This window comes from Ambystoma mexicanum, chromosome 6q (assembly GCF_040938575.1).
Source record: "Ambystoma mexicanum isolate Mex_15411 chromosome 6q, UKY_AmexF1_1, whole genome shotgun sequence".
Taxonomy (NCBI): Eukaryota; Metazoa; Chordata; class Amphibia; order Caudata; family Ambystomatidae; genus Ambystoma; species Ambystoma mexicanum.
In genome coordinates this window covers 1,628,319,992-1,628,326,908 of record NC_090937.1, presented here as the reverse complement: position 1 = coordinate 1,628,326,908, position 6,917 = coordinate 1,628,319,992, and positions in this window count along the sequence as shown.

The following is a 6,917-nucleotide window of genomic DNA, read 5'->3' as shown; positions in this document are numbered from 1 at the left end:
ACTCAACTCAATTACCATAAATCCCCTGCTAAGGGTTATGGGAGGGAGGAATGAAGGAACTTTGCTTCAGGGAAAGGGCTGCTGCTGCTTCAGCATGTGAGGAGCGCAGCCACACGTTTCACCTTCTTCAGTATGTTGGTTTACAGGATGAGAGAGATCCTGAAACCTCACTCTAATAGGCTGAGGTGCTGTGCTCGGTGGCCTGCTGGGACCAAGGCCCGTCAGGGCAAGGCGAATAGGCCTTTGTCAGGCCTTCGTCAGGGCTTTGTCGGGGAGGGGCCAGGAGCCCTGCTCGCTTCAATCCCCTCACCGATAGACAGTTGCAGAAACTAGGATGCAAGAACCTTTCCTGGATGGGGTTTTGATTTTCACGAAAAGTGTGTCAGCTTTGCTTTCAGCATGAGTCTGATTTCCAAAAAATGCATTTTGAACAATTTAAAGATTTGATCTGCGTTGGCAGGGAATCGAACCCAGGTCAACTGCTTGGAAGGCAGCTATGCTCACCACTATACCACCAACGCCTGCCTGTCTGGGCTATCTGATGGAGCGGCCCTTAGAAATAAGAATAAGTCATTGGCTGGGAATGAAAAAAGCTTGCGTTTGACGCAGAAGCAGTTCGCATCATGAGGTCTTGCCGGTCAGCCCAACATTTCCCCGGGACCCCTTAAAAAAGGAGCTTGGTTTTAAGTTTGGTTTGATTGAACAGTACATTTTGTTGGCTGGGCTGGGACCCTCTCCTATTTAGCGCAAGAGTGGAACGAGGCAGCAAGTTCAAGGAATGACATTGCATCCAGGCACTTACAGCTCTTTGTGCCCTAATGCCATGACACAAAAACATAATTTGAAAAAAGTTAGCAGAGGATGGTTTCGATCCATCGACCTCTGGGTTATGGGCCCAGCACGCTTCCGCTGCGCCACTCTGCTGGTTGGAGAACAAGAGCTTTTCTGGGCTTTTACAGCCTACAAACCGACAACCCTAGACCCAGTTTCGAGTGAAGCGGGCAGTAGGCCTTACAAAGCCAAACAACCTGCAACCACGCACTCCCATCCCATGGCCTTTTGCAGACAGGCCTCATTTCTCTAGCTCACACCCTAACTGCCAACACCCCTTCCCCTTCTCTCTCTGTCTCTCTCTCTCTGTCTCTCTCTCTCATTCTCTCTCTCTCGCAAATAGATACTTTACTTCCCAGGTGCAACAAAACAAGCCTTCTCGAGCTGGCAGATATGGGAAGGAAGGAAGGAAGGGCCAGTTTGGAAACTCAACTCAATTACCATAAATCCCCTGCTAAGGGTTATGGGAGGGAGGAATGAAGGAACTTTGCTTCAGGGAAAGGGCTGCTGCTGCTTCAGCATGTGAGGAGCGCAGCCACACGTTTCACCTTCTTCAGTATGTTGGTTTACAGGATGAGAGAGATCCTGAAACCTCACTCTAATAGGCTGAGGTGCTGTGCTCGGTGGCCTGCTGGGACCAAGGCCCGTCAGGGCAAGGCGAATAGGCCTTTGTCAGGCCTTCGTCAGGGCTTTGTCGGGGAGGGGCCAGGAGCCCTGCTCGCTTCAATCCCCTCACCGATAGACAGTTGCAGAAACTAGGATGCAAGAACCTTTCCTGGATGGGGTTTTGATTTTCACGAAAAGTGTGTCAGCTTTGCTTTCAGCATGAGTCTGATTTCCAAAAAATGCATTTTGAACAATTTAAAGATTTGATCTGCGTTGGCCGGGAATCGAACCCGGGTCAAATGCTTGGAAGGCAGCTATGCTCACCACTATACCACCAACGCCTGCCTGTCTGGGCTATCTGATGGAGCGGCCCTTAGAAATAAGAATAAGTCATTGGCTGGGAATGAAAAAAGCTTGCGTTTGACGCAGAAGCAGTTCGCATCATGAGGTCTTGCCGGTCAGCCCAACATTTCCCCGGGACCCCTTAAAAAAGGAGCTTGGTTTTAAGTTTGGTTTGATTGAACAGTACATTTTGTTGGCTGGGCTGGGACCCTCTCCTATTTAGCGCAAGAGTGGAACGAGGCAGCAAGTTCAAGGAATGACATTGCATCCAGGCACTTACAGCTCTTTGTGCCCTAATGCCATGACACAAAAACATAATTTGAAAAAAGTTAGCAGAGGATGGTTTCGATCCATCGACCTCTGGGTTATGGGCCCAGCACGCTTCCGCTGCGCCACTCTGCTGGTTGGAGAACAAGAGCTTTTCTGGGCTTTTACAGCCTACAAACCGACAACCCTAGACCCAGTTTCGAGTGAAGCGGGCAGTAGGCCTTACAAAGCCAAACAACCTGCAACCACGCACTCCCATCCCATGGCCTTTTGCAGACAGGCCTCATTTCTCTAGCTCACACCCTAACTGCCAACACCCCTTCCCCTTCTCTCTCTGTCTCTCTCTCTCTGTCTCTCTCTCTCATTCTCTCTCTCTCGCAAATAGATACTTTACTTCCCAGGTGCAACAAAACAAGCCTTCTCGAGCTGGCAGATATGGGAAGGAAGGAAGGAAGGGCCAGTTTGGAAACTCAACTCAATTACCATAAATCCCCTGCTAAGGGTTATGGGAGGGAGGAATGAAGGAACTTTGCTTCAGGGAAAGGGCTGCTGCTGCTTCAGCATGTGAGGAGCGCAGCCACACGTTTCACCTTCTTCAGTATGTTGGTTTACAGGATGAGAGAGATCCTGAAACCTCACTCTAATAGGCTGAGGTGCTGTGCTCGGTGGCCTGCTGGGACCAAGGCCCGTCAGGGCAAGGCGAATAGGCCTTTGTCAGGCCTTCGTCAGGGCTTTGTCGGGGAGGGGCCAGGAGCCCTGCTCGCTTCAATCCCCTCACCGATAGACAGTTGCAGAAACTAGGATGCAAGAACCTTTCCTGGATGGGGTTTTGATTTTCACGAAAAGTGTGTCAGCTTTGCTTTCAGCATGAGTCTGATTTCCAAAAAATGCATTTTGAACAATTTAAAGATTTGATCTGCGTTGGCCGGGAATAGAACCCGGGTCAACTGCTTGGAAGGCAGCTATGCTCACCACTATACCACCAACGCCTGCCTGTCTGGGCTATCTGATGGAGCGGCCCTTAGAAATAAGAATAAGTCATTGGCTGGGAATGAAAAAAGCTTGCGTTTGACGCAGAAGCAGTTCGCATCATGAGGTCTTGCCGGTCAGCCCAACATTTCCCCGGGACCCCTTAAAAAAGGAGCTTGGTTTTAAGTTTGGTTTGATTGAACAGTACATTTTGTTGGCTGGGCTGGGACCCTCTCCTATTTAGCGCAAGAGTGGAACGAGGCAGCAAGTTCAAGGAATGACATTGCATCCAGGCACTTACAGCTCTTTGTGCCCTAATGCCATGACACAAAAACATAATTTGAAAAAAGTTAGCAGAGGATGGTTTCGATCCATCGACCTCTGGGTTATGGGCCCAGCACGCTTCCGCTGCGCCACTCTGCTGGTTGGAGAACAAGAGCTTTTCTGGGCTTTTACAGCCTACAAACCGACAACCCTAGACCCAGTTTCGAGTGAAGCGGGCAGTAGGCCTTACAAAGCCAAACAACCTGCAACCACGCACTCCCATCCCATGGCCTTTTGCAGACAGGCCTCATTTCTCTAGCTCACACCCTAACTGCCAACACCCCTTCCCCTTCTCTCTCTGTCTCTCTCTCTCTGTCTCTCTCTCTCATTCTCTCTCTCTCGCAAATAGATACTTTACTTCCCAGGTGCAACAAAACAAGCCTTCTCGAGCTGGCAGATATGGGAAGGAAGGAAGGAAGGGCCAGTTTGGAAACTCAACTCAATTACCATAAATCCCCTGCTAAGGGTTATGGGAGGGAGGAATGAAGGAACTTTGCTTCAGGGAAAGGGCTGCTGCTGCTTCAGCATGTGAGGAGCGCAGCCACACGTTTCACCTTCTTCAGTATGTTGGTTTACAGGATGAGAGAGATCCTGAAACCTCACTCTAATAGGCTGAGGTGCTGTGCTCGGTGGCCTGCTGGGACCAAGGCCCGTCAGGGCAAGGCGAATAGGCCTTTGTCAGGCCTTCGTCAGGGCTTTGTCGGGGAGGGGCCAGGAGCCCTGCTCGCTTCAATCCCCTCACCGATAGACAGTTGCAGAAACTAGGATGCAAGAACCTTTCCTGGATGGGGTTTTGATTTTCACGAAAAGTGTGTCAGCTTTGCTTTCAGCATGAGTCTGATTTCCAAAAAATGCATTTTGAACAATTTAAAGAGTTGATCTGCGTTGGCAGGGAATCGAACCCAGGTCAACTGCTTGGAAGGCAGCTATGCTCACCACTATACCACCAACGCCTGCCTGTCTGGGCTATCTGATGGAGCGGCCCTTAGAAATAAGAATAAGTCATTGGCTGGGAATGAAAAAAGCTTGCGTTTGACGCAGAAGCAGTTCGCATCATGAGGTCTTGCCGGTCAGCCCAACATTTCCCCGGGACCCCTTAAAAAAGGAGCTTGGTTTTAAGTTTGGTTTGATTGAACAGTACATTTTGTTGGCTGGGCTGGGACCCTCTCCTATTTAGCGCAAGAGTGGAACGAGGCAGCAAGTTCAAGGAATGACATTGCATCCAGGCACTTACAGCTCTTTGTGCCCTAATGCCATGACACAAAAACATAATTTGAAAAAAGTTAGCAGAGGATGGTTTCGATCCATCGACCTCTGGGTTATGGGCCCAGCACGCTTCCGCTGCGCCACTTTGCTGGTTGGAGAACAAGAGCTTTTCTGGGCTTTTACAGCCTACAAACCGACAACCCTAGACCCAGTTTCGAGTGAAGCGGGCAGTAGGCCTTACAAAGCCAAACAACCTGCAACCACGCACTCCCATCCCATGGCCTTTTGCAGACAGGCCTCATTTCTCTAGCTCACACCCTAACTGCCAACACCCCTTCCCCTTCTCTCTCTGTCTCTCTCTCTCTGTCTCTCTCTCTCATTCTCTCTCTCTCGCAAATAGATACTTTACTTCCCAGGTGCAACAAAACAAGCCTTCTCGAGCTGGCAGATATGGGAAGGAAGGAAGGAAGGGCCAGTTTGGAAACTCAACTCAATTACCATAAATCCCCTGCTAAGGGTTATGGGAGGGAGGAATGAAGGAACTTTGCTTCAGGGAAAGGGCTGCTGCTGCTTCAGCATGTGAGGAGCGCAGCCACACGTTTCACCTTCTTCAGTATGTTGGTTTACAGGATGAGAGAGATCCTGAAACCTCACTCTAATAGGCTGAGGTGCTGTGCTCGGTGGCCTGCTGGGACCAAGGCCCGTCAGGGCAAGGCGAATAGGCCTTTGTCAGGCCTTCGTCAGGGCTTTGTCGGGGAGGGGCCAGGAGCCCTGCTCGCTTCAATCCCCTCACCGATAGACAGTTGCAGAAACTAGGATGCAAGAACCTTTCCTGGATGGGGTTTTGATTTTCACGAAAAGTGTGTCAGCTTTGCTTTCAGCATGAGTCTGATTTCCAAAAAATGCATTTTGAACAATTTAAAGATTTGATCTGCATTGGCCGGGAATCGAACCCGGGTCAACTGCTTGGAAGGCAGCTATGCTCACCACTATACCACCAACGCCTGCCTGTCTGGGCTATCTGATGGAGCGGCCCTTAGAAATAAGAATAAGTCATTGGCTGGGAATGAAAAAAGCTTGCGTTTGACGCAGAAGCAGTTCGCATCATGAGGTCTTGCCGGTCAGCCCAACATTTCCCCGGGACCCCTTAAAAAAGGAGCTTGGTTTTAAGTTTGGTTTGATTGAACAGTACATTTTGTTGGCTGGGCTGGGACCCTCTCCTATTTAGCGCAAGAGTGGAACGAGGCAGCAAGTTCAAGGAATGACATTGCATCCAGGCACTTACAGCTCTTTGTGCCCTAATGCCATGACACAAAAACATAATTTGAAAAAAGTTAGCAGAGGATGGTTTCGATCCATCGACCTCTGGGTTATGGGCCCAGCACGCTTCCGCTGCGCCACTCTGCTGGTTGGAGAACAAGAGCTTTTCTGGGCTTTTACAGCCTACAAACCGACAACCCTAGACCCAGTTTCGAGTGAAGCGGGCAGTAGGCCTTACAAAGCCAAACAACCTGCAACCACGCACTCCCATCCCATGGCCTTTTGCAGACAGGCCTCATTTCTCTAGCTCACACCCTAACTGCCAACACCCCTTCCCCTTCTCTCTCTGTCTCTCTCTCTCTGTCTCTCTCTCTCATTCTCTCTCTCTCGCAAATAGATACTTTACTTCCCAGGTGCAACAAAACAAGCCTTCTCGAGCTGGCAGATATGGGAAGGAAGGAAGGAAGGGCCAGTTTGGAAACTCAACTCAATTACCATAAATCCCCTGCTAAGGGTTATGGGAGGGAGGAATGAAGGAACTTTGCTTCAGGGAAAGGGCTGCTGCTGCTTCAGCATGTGAGGAGCGCAGCCACACGTTTCACCTTCTTCAGTATGTTGGTTTACAGGATGAGAGAGATCCTGAAACCTCACTCTAATAGGCTGAGGTGCTGTGCTCGGTGGCCTGCTGGGACCAAGGCCCGTCAGGGCAAGGCGAATAGGCCTTTGTCAGGCCTTCATCAGGGCTTTGTCGGGGAGGGGCCAGGAGCCCTGCTCGCTTCAATCCCCTCACCGATAGACAGTTGCAGAAACTAGGATGCAAGAACCTTTCCTGGATGGGGTTTTGATTTTCACGAAAAGTGTGTCAGCTTTGCTTTCAGCATGAGTCTGATTTCCAAAAAATGCATTTTGAACAATTTAAAGATTTGATCTGCGTTGGCCGGGAATAGAACCCGGGTCAACTGCTTGGAAGGCAGCTATGCTCACCACTATACCACCAACGCCTGCCTGTCTGGGCTATCTGATGGAGCGGCCCTTAGAAATAAGAATAAGTCATTGGCTGGGAATGAAAAAAGCTTGCGTTTGACGCAGAAGCAGTTCGCATCATGAGGTCT